Source organism: Oryctolagus cuniculus, chromosome 2 (genome assembly GCF_964237555.1).
Source record: "Oryctolagus cuniculus chromosome 2, mOryCun1.1, whole genome shotgun sequence".
NCBI lineage: Eukaryota > Metazoa > Chordata > Mammalia > Lagomorpha > Leporidae > Oryctolagus > Oryctolagus cuniculus.
The window spans coordinates 7881387-7895807 of NC_091433.1; the positions used below are offsets into that span (position 1 = coordinate 7881387).

At 39.9% G+C, this 14421-nt stretch overlaps 1 long non-coding RNA gene across 1 annotated transcript in view; it reads right to left on the bottom strand.

Annotated features, from left to right (window-relative positions):
* LOC138848773 (uncharacterized) overlaps positions 1–11832 on the bottom strand; it is a 35754-nt gene extending 23922 nt beyond the window's left edge. Inside the window, exon 1 of the long non-coding RNA XR_011386836.1 lies at positions 8665–11832. This is a non-coding gene — a long non-coding RNA (uncharacterized lncRNA). The remainder of the gene's footprint in view (positions 1–8664) is intronic.
* Positions 11833–14421: the final 2589 nt, after the last annotated feature.

A 14421-nucleotide genomic window follows, 5' to 3' on the forward strand; every position in this document is an offset into this window, starting at 1 on the left:
CTGGAACATAGCTAGTGCCCCATAAATAGTTGTGAACTGAATTTAACTAACTTTCCGCCAGATTCCAATCTTAGAGTTACTGTAGATGCTCTCTGGGTCAGAAAGAATGGTAGTGGTACTATCACCATCATTTGATGGAAAGCAATGGCAATGAGAGATCCTTAATGGTCTGAACCGTAATGGTACGAGTTGTCCTATTATCTGTTCAATTATTGTGCAACAAGACCAAAGTCTGCTATGTGAGACCTCCATGATCATCAGTTCTTTAGATCTAAATCAAGTTCTTCATGGGACTATCTGCTGGCTGATGAACTGGTAGACATCTCTTAGCTTCCCAACATGTCTCTGCCTCACATTATTAAACAATTAAAACCAGAATCCTTTTAATTATAAGATCTATACATTGGGTTAGATCCCTAATACTCACCACCTGATATAGTTTGTCCTCCAAAGGACAAACTAGTCATGTGCTAGAAGCTTGTTTCCCAACATAACGGTACTGAAAGGTAGTGGGACTTTTAGGTTGTCCTGGTATGGAGTGGTTGGGTCATGAACACCCTCATTAAAACGCTCATTAAATATGCAGGTCTCACAGGGTGACTGTGAACTCACAGAGGTGTATTAACTTCCATGACAGTGGGTTGTTATCAAAGAAGGAAACTGGCTCCTCCCAGTCTCTTCCATGTGAGGTCTCTCTCTGACTTCTGCCATGTGAAGCCATCCACTGTGTAGCCAGAAGACTGTCACCAGAAGCTAGCTGCCTGACCTTTATACTTCCCACCTCCCAAACTTCTAACTAAATAAATCATTTTCTTTAGAAAGCATCAAAGCTCAGATATTTTCTTAGAGTAGCACTCTACTTCTGAGCTTGGGCAATTATTAGACCTAGTGCTTAAAACTAAGTATGAGGATATTTTACAACAACACCTGATTTCTGAGCCTACTAGCGCCACTTTGTTCTACCTCCTCTTATCCTGATTCCCCTTCACCAATATGCATCCCTGATTTATTGTTTCCTGTATCCAATATTATAAAATTTCCATATGATTTAATGTATCAATAAGATAAATGGGATATTTATAGCTGAATAGTTCTTGTTTAAGTTTTGTCTTTTATTGAGTCTTTATCTTATCTCTATTAGTATCTGAGTAACCCAAGGAATGTGCCAATCCATTCTGCTGCATGTTTTTTCATTTGTATTTTCCTAATTAAAAAATAAATGCAGATAACAATAGTACTTACTTCAAAGCATTTTTGTGAGATTAGAAATGATGTATAAGTACATCTAATAGAAACACAGTAGGTTTTAGCAATTATATCCTTCCAGGATATGCATTGAATTAGAATTAAGGAAGTGGATATACTCCTTAAAATACATATAAAAGGAAGTAGAATCAGACTTTGAGATCATAATAATTAAAAAAAGTCCAAAATCCCAGAGACTATATTTATGAACCAGCAATGATCTGGCTGAAGACAACTTCTCCAGCAAAGCATGCGTTGTGGATTATTCACTAATGGAGGGACCCAGAATAATTAAAGAGGCATTTGGAGATTACCATACACCCTTGGTGTATAACACCCTGTATTATTTCTATTACTTAATCCTAATCACAATGTCCCTGTTTTATAGATGAAGATGTTGAAGCTAGAAGATATTAATCAGCTTCCCTAAAATCAGACTCCCCACAATTTATGAGCCTCAATCTTATTGTCAAGTCTCCCCAACCTTCATTTCACTCAACTGATTGTCCCCTTACAGCTGTCCAAGGCAAAGGTCTTAAACAGGATCCTAACTAGGCTTGGAAAAACCTGGGAAGATAGAGCTTCTGGGTGATTTGCAAATGACTCCAAAGATGTCCTTGCCACAAGCTCATCCCTTTCTACACAAAGCTTTGGGTCTTTTTCAGAGGAACCTGAGAACTGAGGGCACATTGGTATCAAACCTTTGCGTCATCAGGGCACAACCAGACTCAGAGTGTTTGCTGCTGCAAAAACACACCTGAACAAGCATCAAGAGAAAGAAAACACTTCTTCCCAGCCTGGTGTGAAGTGTTAGATGGAAGAAAAATAACAAGTGTGTCCACCATGAGGATGCAGACTTCAGCTGTACCTGTTAGAGCAACACTGGGCTTTTTCAAAAGCACCAATAGCCTAACACTTGGGTTTTTCAGCAGCTCCTCAGAAATATGTTTGAAGAGAGATGGCTTCAGAGAGGGCAGTGTCCAGATGAAAAGGTGCTGGTCTTCTCATACCAGTTCTTTTCCACAAGCTGATTACTCTGCCCTCCCTCTAGGAGTTTCCACATTGAGAGTATGCTCTTCTTGTATCTTGCAAATTTAATTCTGAGATGGAAGGACAGACAGCCACTGCTTGCCGTGTAACAAAACCAGCTGAAACTAGATTCACTTCATGGGACTAATGGAAAAATAACAGAAACATCTCATGGAAAATAAGGACAGAGAATCTAGCTAGACCTCATAAACCAGAGTTCAGTTACAAAAATCTTTGCAGGATTAAGAACCCTACTTCACCATTTTCCTCATTCTGCAGCCTCACAATTTTTTGTTCATTGTTTTTGTTTTGATCTTTGCTTCTTGATCCACTCACCTATATTTTGTATGGCTTTCAAATAGCTACAAAGCACATTCCAACAGTTAAGGTATTCAACAGAGATTGAATACAGCCACTGTGGCCCAACAAATGTTTACAGGAGAAATAAATTCATTGATCCAGTGTTACGTACCCCAGACCAGATATCTCCATTTGTAGAAAAAGGTGTCAGGAAGTGCAAATACTGCTATAGGCATCACCCCTGTACACCAGACTTGGACAATTTTTGAAGCAATGTTACAGGCCATTAGATATCTCAAAGATGTTTATGCAGAATGCATGGAGTATCATACAACTTAAGAGCAGAAAAAAATTTTAAGAGCTTCCAAAATACCAAAAAAGTCTGAATAATTTCCAATTATCTTGCAAAGTGTCTCCTATAGGATTAGAAAAGTAAGCCCTGGAGAGGTTAAGTTGTTTAAGGTTTTGGCTTCTGAAGTAGAAGCCATGAGTGTCCAACCTTATCTCCTTTCTCCTAGGAGCCCTTCTAGAGAATTGGCAACCCAGTTGAATTTACCATTGCCTAGCTTTTCATCCTCAAACTGGAAGCCCAGAAACCAGACCTGCCAACATGCAGACAGTACATCCATCTCTTTGGGAAAACACAAACTTGTGAGTTCACAGGAATCCATGAAACATTAGATGCCTATCTACTCATTGACAAGGAAATTATCCACTGTAGTTCATATCACAATTCCAAAGTAGCCTGGCGTATATAAAATCAAATTATAGCATTTCTTATTTGCTAGTAAAGTTTTAGCTTGAATGGTGGTATCCTGTTGTGATCACGTATATAAGCATGATGTTGCTGATACTGGGTCCTTGCAGGTCGTGTCTCAGAGTCTGGGTGTTCTCCATGTAACACAGGCCTTGCAAGGACATCATCAACACTGGTCATATAATTCTCCTTTTCTCTGTTTTCTGCTCATCAAGCTTTTCTGACTGACATTCTTTCTTTCAATAGATTAACCTCTAATAAATGCTTGCTCCTACCTGGGAAGTACTTTATCTTTTCAAAATGACTTTTCGTATTTCTCCTCCAGTTCAGTCCACTTTGCAACTTAACTCCAAGGGAAGTCCAGATATTGGGGTGTGCTTCATTTGTGCCCCTTGTGCCTACCACTCATACCTGGATCTGCATATTTAAAATGCAACTGAACATTAAGGCCATTACAGAAGCTTTCCAAATGGGCAAATATTTGCCTCAATTATTCTATTTACAATTCCAAAAATATTTCTTCTGTTGAAGTCTGTGTACAAGAAGTGGCTCCAAAACCATTTTTAAGGGAGTTTTGACATCAATGAAACGTTATGCTGGCAGGGCGAGTGAAGTGCTTGATTAATAAAGAGTCTCAGTGTTTTCAAACACATATTCCAAGCAGCCTCATTTGAAGAAAACCACAAACGGAGAATGCTTTGCTGCTCACAGTCACAAGGGGGTTGTGTATTTCATTCCCGCTTACACAGTCCGCTTACTTTGGAGCTTGGGTAGGAAAGAAACATGGCCAGCAGAAATAAGGCTACATTCAGTGACCCTACCCTTCCACCCACTGGCCTGATGGGAGAACTTTTTTACCCCTTTTTGCTACTGTTTTCTTAGTTTTTAACCTTTTAATACTTAATAATTCTCTGAAAGACCATCCTGAGAGAAGTGAGTGGGTTACCTTAGGACCTCATTGTGCTAGCAAATGGGGATCCTGAGATTCCCTCGTTTCAGAATTTCCAGGCAACGGGATTGGCATGTTATACAGAAACGTAATTGAGCATGTTCATGTTAATTACTTTGAAGTGCTTTCCTCTTTTCCAGTGCTTTACAAAAATACAGCAACTTAAATTAGGTCATTATTTCATATGTCTAAGATTGTACTTAGCTACTTAAGGGAGTTATGCAAATATAGTGAGAAGAATTAATCAAAAATGGTTCTAATAGTATCCTGTAAATATACTGGTAATATAATTGCTGAAGCCAAGGCTTATAATAATGGTAAGAATACAAAAATATCATCTTTAAATGCTCATTTTACTAAACTAATATATTTTGAGTGACAGCAATTTGCTAGGCATCTCTAGTTTTATTTCCTTGTGCAATTAATTTTATTCTCTTAACAATCCCACAAATACAGAATCATAACACCTTTGAGGCACAGAGAAGCTAATTGACTTCTTAAAAGTCACACAGTCAAGGAAAGAAGAACAGATCTGTGGATGCAAGTCTCCAAAATCTTTCAACAATGTTACTTATGTACATAGTGTTTATCAGGAGAAGATGCAGTTTGGCAATATTTTTTCTTAGTTGAGGGAAAAGGAAATAAATCATCTACAAAGCTGGCTACTACACTTGCTTTACCATAAATTTTAATCAACTCCTTCTATGCATTAATGAGAACAACTTCTACTCTTAAACACAAATGTGAATGGATATGTATGTGTGCAAGTGTGTGTAGTTTTGCTTCCAGGTTCTCAGCTACTACAGGATGCTGAAATGTACAGGAAAAAGTAACCCAAATCTCACTAATAATTTGTTCAATTCTATAATTTACCTCCTGTCTCCTAGACAACATTATGTATTGTTACAAATTCAGAGTTGGTAAAATACCTTAGTCAAGAGCTCACAAGCAATAGAGAGAAGAAGAATGAAGATCATTTTGTTCATTTTTTGACATTGCCTAAGTTCAGTGCTTCATTACCTTAGTTTGGGCTATGATAATAATTGCTAGACTGGCCGGCGCCGCGGCTAACTAGGCTAATCCTCCACCTTGCGGCGCCAGCACACTGGGTTCTAGTCCCGGTCGGGGCGCCGGATTCTGTCCCAGTTGCCCCTCTTCCAGGCCAGCTCTCTGCTGTGGCCAGGGAGTGCAGTGGAGGATGGCCCAAGTGCTTGGGCCCTGTGCCCCATGGGAGACCAGGATAAGACCTGGCTCCTGCCTTCGGATCAGTGTGGTGTGCCGGCACAGTGCACAGGCCGCGGCAGCCATTGGAGGGTGAACCAATGGCAAAGGAAGACCTTTCTCTCTGTCTTTCTCTCTCACTGTCCACTCTGCCTGTCAAAAAATAAATAATTGCTAGATTGTGTTTCTTCATTTATCTATTGCTGCATAACTATATTACTCCTAAACTTAGCATCTTAAAATAATAGCCCCTTTATTTGCTCACAATTATGAGCCAGGAATTTAAGCAGGGCCCAATGGGAAAACTAAAAATTCCTGCTCCATGACAATTGAGATTTCAACTGGGATACCTCAAATGCCTTGAGCCTTCCAGGAAAGGCTAGGCATCTCTCTTTAGTGTCACCTCTGGTAACTCAAGTGAAGCTGAAAGATCTAAGACAGTTGCCCTTACTTCTGGAGTGTCTATGCTTGTGTGGTAGTAATGACTTGGATACCCTCTTCCTGGCCTATCTTTCTTGCCAAGGCATCCTTTTGCACAAAGATAATCTAGACTGCTTTACACAGCACATGAATTCCCTCCCTACCCCTCCCCAAGCAGAACTGAAAATCGGTCTCTTAGGACATATGCTTAGAAATTCTCTTAGGGCTTATGCTTTTAAGTCCTAGAACTTCATTGCAACCACATTATATGGATTAGAGCAAACCACAAGTTTACATATGTTCAAGATATGGGAATTAGACCCTACTTTTTCATGGCAGGAGCAGCATGTATATACATACAGAATAGGAAGAAATATTGATTATAATTATAGACCAACTATAGCTTAAATGGTTCTTCATTGCTTAAATAATATCAAATACTTTTGCAAAGCATTCAAGAAATTCAGTAATATGGGCTTAACTTCCTAATCATGAATTGTCCATGAAGCCTCTGTTCCAATCAAATCCTCAGTTAATTAAGTCACAGAATTTTCCTAATGATTTTCTGCTTTAACTATACCATCCATTCTTCTTCTCTTAAAGAAAAATATTTAGGGCTGGCGCCATGGCTCACTTGATTAATCCTCCGCCTGCGGCACTGGCATCCCACATGGGTGCAGGGTTCTAGTCCCAATTGCTCCTCTTCCAGTCCAGTTCTGTGCTATGGCCCGGGATGGCAGTGGAGGATGGCCCAAGTGCTTGGGCCCCTGCACCTGCATGGGAGACCAGGAAGAAGCACCTGGCTCTTGACTTCAGATTGGCACAACATCGGCCGTAGCAGCCATTTGTGGAGTGAACCAACGGAAGGAAGACCTTTCTCTCTGTCTCTCTCTCTCACTATCTATATCTCTACCTGTCAAATAAAAAATATTTATTTGAAAGGCATAGTTACAGAGAAGGAGAGACAGAGAGAGCAGAAGAAGAGTGAGAAATATCTTACATCTGCTGGTTCACTCCACAAATGGCCTCAATGGCTTGGTCTTGCCAAGGTCAAAGCCAGGAGCTTGAAATCACCCAGTTCTCCCATGTGGCTATTAGGGGCATAAGTACTTGGGCATCTTCTACTGCTTTCCCAGGCACATTATCAGAGAACTGCATTGGAAGTGGAGCAGCTGGGACTTAAACCAGTATCCATAAGGGATGTTAGCCTTGCAGGCAGCAGCTTAAACCACTGTACCACAATGCTAGCACCTGCCATATATTTACTATATATTGATAGATACACACATACATACACATACACATATATTACATATATATATCTGAATATACTTCATCAATTTTGTGGAAAACAGAATTAAAATATTTTGGTGCAAAACTTTTTAAATCATTGCATAGTTTTTAAGTACATTTCCAGAAACATTTTGAAGATCCATCTTATGCATGCATTTCAGTTTATATGCATGTATAAATTATGTATATGTGTATATACATGTATATATATATACACAAGTATTTCTATGTGTGTATATATTTCTGTGAAGTCTTGTGTGACTACTCTGTCCAAAATATGTATTTTGAACAGAAACAAGTCCACACACAAACTGATTATCTTAAATCTATACATTTAACCTTAACCTTCCTTTTATTACCATTATTTTACTGCAGCCAAATTATATAATTTGCTGTTCTCTTCAAGACACAGTCATTCTTGTCCTTTAACCTATCCAACGTGACTTTTCCTTTCTCCATATTTTACAATCCTCATAGAGACAAATCTTACTGATATTCATTTGGAAGCCATTAAATATAAGTGATCTAAGTGATCATTTCCTTCTGAAATCTTCCCAGAGAACTCAAAATCTATCACTTAATCTATATACAGTTAGTACTGTATCTCTACTTGTCAATCAAACCACATCATTTTATTGTCATATTAATATATTTAACATGCTTTAGCAGGCTAAGTGAACATGCTAACATTGACATGCTACAAGTTTGCATTTATGTGAAACACACAGATTTGTGCCCTGTTTTTAAGGACAATTTGGATAGGGAAAGTGAGTGATTAGACAGGAATGGGAGGCTACAACCAGACCAAGATATTTCCTAAACTCAACTCATTAAAACTGGGGAGATAGCTAGGGCGTGGTCACTGAGAATATTTCTGAGAAGGCTCTGTATGTATGAAGAGCTCTTTGAGTTTCTAACTCCATTTGTGAATTGTGTGGTCACAGCCTGGTAACCAACGTGGTCAGCTGAAAGTACACCCATGACCACACACATATGTGATGGATTGCCAAGGATGAGTGACAGCAGCATCACTGTTGAAAGAAATTGAATTTAAAAAAAGTTTGTCATTCTTCAGACTTGATACTTCTAAGCCTTCTTTCTTTCCTTTGAGAATGACATATCTCAAACCCCTAAATGGCCCTAACACCAGAGCCCATAGAGTAGAGGCATAGGGAAAACTCAGGTTGTAGAATTATATAAACTCCAGTTTAACTCCTGATCAACCACATATTAGTTACATGGTTCACTGATCTCTTTCTATAAAAAAAGTGCTTAACAAGAAATGCTGTTAGGATAATCAAATGAGATTGTGTATGTCCAAAGGGTCTGTAGTAGTATTTAACAACTTTATGTGTTCATGCTAACAGTTGCCTTACTACTACACATGTGTTGACTTCAACTTCTTTTTAAACATATACAGCAAGAAGAGGACAACTTTGAAAATACTTACATCCTTTAGGAATGGATTAAGTTGTATAGTAGGCTGAACAATGGTTTCAAAGATATCAGGCACTCTTCCACATGCTGGGAAACACTTGCTGAGGATGAAGGACAGAGGATGAGGTGGGAAAGGAAGGAATCTCAGGCGAAAAATATAGCAAGGGGCCATGGCTTGAAGAGCTGTCCCCCTGAACCCAAAAATGTAGACCCAAAGTCTTATGTTAAGGATACTAAGAAAGTGGACGTCTAACCCAATTACACTGTTTAAAGGTGGAGACTTTGGGAAATGGTTAGATTGGGCTAGGTCGCTAGGGCAATGCCCAATGGTTGAATTCCAGTGGCTTTACAAAGAGATGATGGCTAGATCTGTGCACTCCCTGTCTCTTTGCCACTTCTAGATTCTACCATCAAAAATGCCATCACCAGAGGCCAAACCAATGACCTCTCTTGATCTTGGACTGTGATCCTTCAGAACCATGAGCCAAAATAAATAAAAAAAAAAAGATATCAGGCACTAATCCCTGGAATCTTTAAGTGTTAGACTATATAGAAGTATCTTGGCAGTCATGATTCATTTAAGGATTCTGGGAAGGGATTATTGAGTGGGCCCTAGGTATAATCACAGGTGTCCTTATAAAAGATGAACAGAAAAATTTTACACGCAAAGAATAGGAAAAGACAGTGTATTAGGGATCCATATATTGAAGCAATCTGGCCACAAGCTAAGGAATTTAGGCAGCTATCAGAAGATGAAAGAGAAAGGGAACAAATATTTGCTTTTGCCTCTGGAGGAAATGTAGCCATACTGAACTTGGTTTTGGCTCAGTGATTCTAACTTCACACTTCCACTATCAATAATTGTGACAGTATGAATTTCTGTGTTTTAATTCACCAAGTTTGTGATAATTTATCATAATAACCCCAACAAAGATGGGAGTCAAAGAGGAGAAACAACGTGCCATAGGGGGGAAAAACAGTGCATTGAGCTTGAAGTGCTGTCAAAGGATTCAAGAAATTAAAAAGAAAAATTTATTCCATTGAGAGGGTAAATAAAGTTAAATGGGAAATATGAGAATTGGTAAAATTATCAGGACAGCAAAGGGAAGTATTTCACATCTTATGCTCTGTTTTCTCAGTGAAATAGAGGGGAGGGACAAAATAAATCATAGAGAATCTAGAAATTAAGTCAAGGTTTGAATTAGCTTTTATTCCAATAATGGTGATGATGATAATGGCAGTGGTGATGGTGATAATTTTAAGAATAATATAGAGATTGGAATAAGATGGCAGAGTAGGAGGGAGCTTGCTGCTCGAGTCTAGGAAAAGATAGTTTGAAAAAAGTGGGGCCGGCGTCGCGGCTCACTAGGCTAATCCTCTGCCTTGCGGCGCCGGCACACCGGGTTCTAGTCCCTCTCAGGGCGCCGGATTCTGTCTCGGTTGCCCCTCTTCCAGGCCAGCTTTCTGCTGTGGCCCGGGAGTGCAGTGGAGGATGGCCCAAATGCTTGGGCCCTGCACCCACATGGGAGACCAGGATAAGACCTGGCTCCTGCCTTCGGATCAGCGTGGTGCCATTGGAGGGTGAACCAACAGCAAAAGAAGACCTTTCTCTCTGTCTCTCTCTCTCACTGTCCACTCTGCCTGTCAAAAAAAAAAAAAAAAAGTGGAAAGAGGGCAGACTCAGGGAGGAGTTAGGGATAAAACAGCAGAGTAAACTCTACACAAATTGAAAGAACACAGTGGACCTATGTGGAGGGTAAGGATATGCACAACTTATGACCCGAGCATCCAGGATCTTGTCTCCGTTCCAGCACTGGAGAGTGAGGTGAGACCAGACTGCCGCAGCCCAAGCCACTGGTGAAAAAACTACAGGAAAAGCCCAGAGGGAATCCGATTTGGAACAGTGGCAGAAGGTAAAGTAATGAAGTCTCCCAGGAAAAGTACAAAGGAAATCGAAAATAAAAATAGGAATATTTATGGGAAAATGGCAGGGCAATGTTGTTACTTATCAATAGTCACCTTGAATGTAAATGGCCTTACCTATCCAGTTGAAAGACACCCTACTGGCTGAACAGATTTAAAAACAAAACCCATCTATTTACAGCCTACAAGAAACACATCTCACCAACAAAGATGCACACAGACTGAAAGTCAAAAGATGGAAAAGATATTCCACACTAACAAAAAAGAGCCGGTGTAGTCATGCTAATAGCGGACAAAATAAACTTTAACACAAAAATTGATAAAAGAGACAAAGAAGGACACTATGCAATGATTAAGGGATCAATTCAACAAAAAGAGGTAAGGAGGTAACTATTAAAAATGTATGTGCACCTTAATACAGGGCACCTGGCTATTTTACAAAAAGTGTTAAGGGATCTTAAGGGATGCTTAGACTCAAATACAATGGAGGATTTTAATACCCCCTTCCAGCAATGGACAGATCAACCAGACAGAAAATCAGCAAGGAAACATCAGAATTAATTGAAAACTATAGACCAAACGGACCTAACGGTTATCTACAGAACTTTTCATCCTACAGTTGCAGAATACACATTCTTCTCACCTATGTGTGGAACCTTCTCTAGGGTTGAACACATGCTAGGCCATAAAACAAGGCTCAGCAAATTAAAAAAATTAAATCATATCATGCATCTTCCCAGACCACAATGAATGAAGCTGGAAATCAGCAACTCGGGAATCCTTAGAATATATGTAAACACATGGAAACTGAACAACGTGCTCCTGAAGACTGGATAAAGAAATTATGGGATATGTACTATATGGAATACTACACAGCAGAAAAAAAATGAAATCTGGTCTTTTACAAAAAAATGGATGAATCTGGACGGTATCATACTTAGTGAAATAAGCCCATCCCAAAGGGAAAAATACCACATATTCTCCCTGATCTGTGATAACTAATAAAGCACCTAAAAGTAAATCTGTAGACGTGAAACTGATACTTTGAGAAGTAATGATTTGAACAGTGCTTGTCTTTGACTGTCGAGGAACAATTCCTTTTTTTTCTCAATGGAGAATGGGACTGGGAATGGGAGAGGGAGGAGAAGACGGGGTGTAAGTGGGAGGGCAGGTATGGTGTGAAGAATCACTATATTACTAAAGTTGTACTTATGAAACTTACTAAAAGTTTTCTTTGGGGAAAAAAGAATAACACATGACAGTAGCTATAATGAACATTAATTATGTATTCATATGCACCAGATACTATATTGAACAATTTTGGAGTTATTGCCACACATGATGATCACATCATCACTGTGAAACAGATCTCATTATTATTTTTAATTTTATTATTTTATATCATAAATATGAAACATAAAATGTCTTACATAGCAAAATATATTATTTGTAGTATTGTACATGTTTTGTACATAAATATACAAATGCATATGTACAAATATGTAAATATATAGTATGTTTACATAATGAATACTGTAAATAAAATCTTAATTTTTCTATTAATTTACAGATGCACAAAGTCTCAGGGAGCTTAGGTAAATTGAACAAGACAACATGGTGAGCAGGTGGTAGATCATGAAAGAAAATTGTGGTCCTTTTAGACTAAAGCCTGTTATCTTCACCATTAAGTTATCCTACATCATCATCTCAAAATATTTTCTCAAAAAGCCCTCTAAGAATCCCTGATGGCTCTGTAGTAGTATTTCTTAGCTAATCAGCACAACTTGTTCTTGCCCTCACTTTTTCCCAAAGATCACTCCTCTTCATATGGTGGTCCACCACTGTGAAATCCACTAGTCCCTCTCTGTCTTCCCCTGGATTGGCACGGAATGCTGCATACCTTTCTTTTCCAGGCACCTCTTTGCACATCATCTGCAACAATACCACACCGTGGATCTATTCCTCGGATAGGCCATGGGTAGCAATGAAAGGAATATTGACCTGGAAGGGTACAGAGAACTTCACTCTCACTAGGTCACTGGGTCACTGAGTATTTTAGTATATTATCATTACCTCTGTGCCTCAATTTACTTACTTCCAACTAAGGGTGATGAGCCACAGAGTCTGAATCAGCTCCCACCTTAAGTTCATAAAAAGGACATTGAGAGGGAGAAATCTTGGCTGTCTGCCTCAGGGAAAAATAATTAAGATATCACTTTGCAAATAACTAAGTGAATTTCAACAGCATCGTGCCTGTCTTTGCCTGGAGTTGGCTGCCTCTCCAGACCTGGGCTCCCTTTTGGACACTATAAATTACCCGAGGACATAGGCTAATTGACACAGTTGAGAGGAGAGGGACACAAATAGTCCCAGGTTTGGAGAGTGAGATCTCTGTGGGGAGGTTAATAGAACTGGAATGGTTCAGGCTTGAAGAAGGGCTGCTGGAGGGAGCCATCATTCTGCCGACACATTCATAAAAACGTATTGTGAGGAGGGCAGGGATTGGTCTTCTTATTAATCAACAAGGGTAGAATGAGAATTAACAAGCTGTAAGCTGCAATGAGGAAAATTGAAGCTAAATATCAGGGAAAATGTTAGACCTCTGGGAACAGTTAGGCAATGGAACAGGCTGCTAAGAGAAATCATGAAGTCACTCTTAATTGGGAGCTTTCAAGGCAGAGAGCAGATATACATCTGTCACAGGGGAGGGAATTCCTGGGGAAAACTGGAATCTAATGACCCTCAATGAACTACACATAGCAAGCCCTCAACTTTAACTGCAGAACACAATCGACCATCCAGTGTAAAGGCCAGCGGGGTGAGACTTGAGGCTGTAAAGTGGAAATGGACAGAGAGGCAGGGTCAAACAGCTGTTGAGACAATGATTTTTACAACATTCAAAAAATCTGCAGTTTCCTTCTGAGATTTAGTTTCTTTGGCTATCAAATGGGGAGCATGATAGCCACCCATAATGGCTGATAAGAGAATTTAATAAGGCCATGTCTATGAATCACCTCGCCTGGCATCTGGCACATAGGAAGCTCCTGGTAAATGTTGTTGCTGACAAAAGCAGCTCACAGGACAGGAAAGGAGGCAGAGGGAAGTTTCCAGGCCCTAGATCGCTTTAGTGGCTGCCTGCGTCTCCACTTTGGAGATGAGCAGGGATCAGAACTGATGATACTCATACACTGCCCATGTCTCTCCTAAAGAGCGTCAGGATCAGAGGAAGTCCTTTTGCAGCTTCACGGTGCTACTGGTGAGAAAGGCAGGATGCTTTTCTGAACTGTTTATGTGATGGAGAGTGCCAAGAGCCAAAACCAAGAAAAGGAGTTTGATTACTGCCTGTAACTGGCCCTGCATCAGGTCCCTTTCAATTCATGCCTCTGAGTTCATCAATGTGATGCACACTCAGATGTGCCCAACTCTCATGCCAGTCTTGCCAATGTCCCAACTTATTGGACACTTCTGAGAGAATGCCAATTATCCCTATGCAATAGTGAAGCCCCACGGAGCAGGTGTATTGTCACCTGAAGGGCAAACCTCAACAAATACAAGGTGTAATTGTCCTCATTTTCCCATTCCTTCAGGCAGAAGTTCTGGTGGTCACTGGATCTCCAGAGGTACCAGTTGAATCAGGCCCCACTTTCTACGGTAGTAACCTCCCTCCTTCCCTATCTCAGTCCCCCGGGTCTCACTCCTTCTCCATGGGATCAGAACTCAACTACAACAACTGCACTTAAGTCTCTGGATCAACCTCTGCTTTTGAGGCAGTCAAAACTAAGGCAGTGTACCAAAGAGGACAAAACTTCAAAAGACCAGAAACCAAAGAGATCCTGACACTTAGAAG